Source organism: Atta colombica, unplaced genomic scaffold (assembly GCF_001594045.1).
Source record: "Atta colombica isolate Treedump-2 unplaced genomic scaffold, Acol1.0 scaffold107, whole genome shotgun sequence".
Classification (NCBI taxonomy): Eukaryota; Metazoa; Arthropoda; class Insecta; order Hymenoptera; family Formicidae; genus Atta; species Atta colombica.
The window spans coordinates 5,005,657-5,006,442 of NW_017259192.1; positions in this window are offsets into that span (position 1 = coordinate 5,005,657).

A 786-nucleotide genomic window follows, 5' to 3' on the forward strand; every position below is an offset into this window, starting at 1 on the left:
TATATATATAAACATATATATAAACATATATATTATTCGTCAAAAGAAATCTCTCTCTGAGAGACTAGGCAGATATTTGTTGGAAGGATGGATTGGAAGGATGGAATAAAATATTGGCTTTTCTCACTCGACATTGAATTCATAATGCTCGAAGTATTTCGCATGGAGTACATAACGCACTGTTTGACATACAAAGAAACAGATATGTTCTATGAACGAAAGGGATTTTTAGAACAAGAAGTATGAAAAAAGTGAAACAAAATTCCGAATGATTGATGTGGGCATAATTTAAAATAAAAACGACTTGTTTGTAAACGTAAACAAACTTGTTAACGTAAACAATTTTAACTAAAAAATATCTTGGCATTTAGTTTGCTTTTTTATAAAAATAATTTTAAAATTCTTATTTAAGTAAATTATAAATTTTTAACTTATGTATTTTTATACATATAATCACAATTTATAGAAATAGATTTTATTTAATTTATTCTTAAATATATCAAGTATACCTTGCTATACTAAAAATTAGGATTTTTTTTTAATACATTACATACGATTTTAGCTAAATGAATTATCTATGGAAATATGTTCTTAACGTGTTAAGCAAGAAGAAGAAAAACAAGAGTTCAAGCTCAGATTAAATGCAAAAGTAATCCAATATTACGCTTAGTAAGCAAGCTTAAACTTTACTATAACACTTGGAAATGCAAAGAATATTATGAAATTGTCTTTTATAATTTACATCTTTATTGTCCTATGGAATATCTTATTATTTCTCCTAGGTTT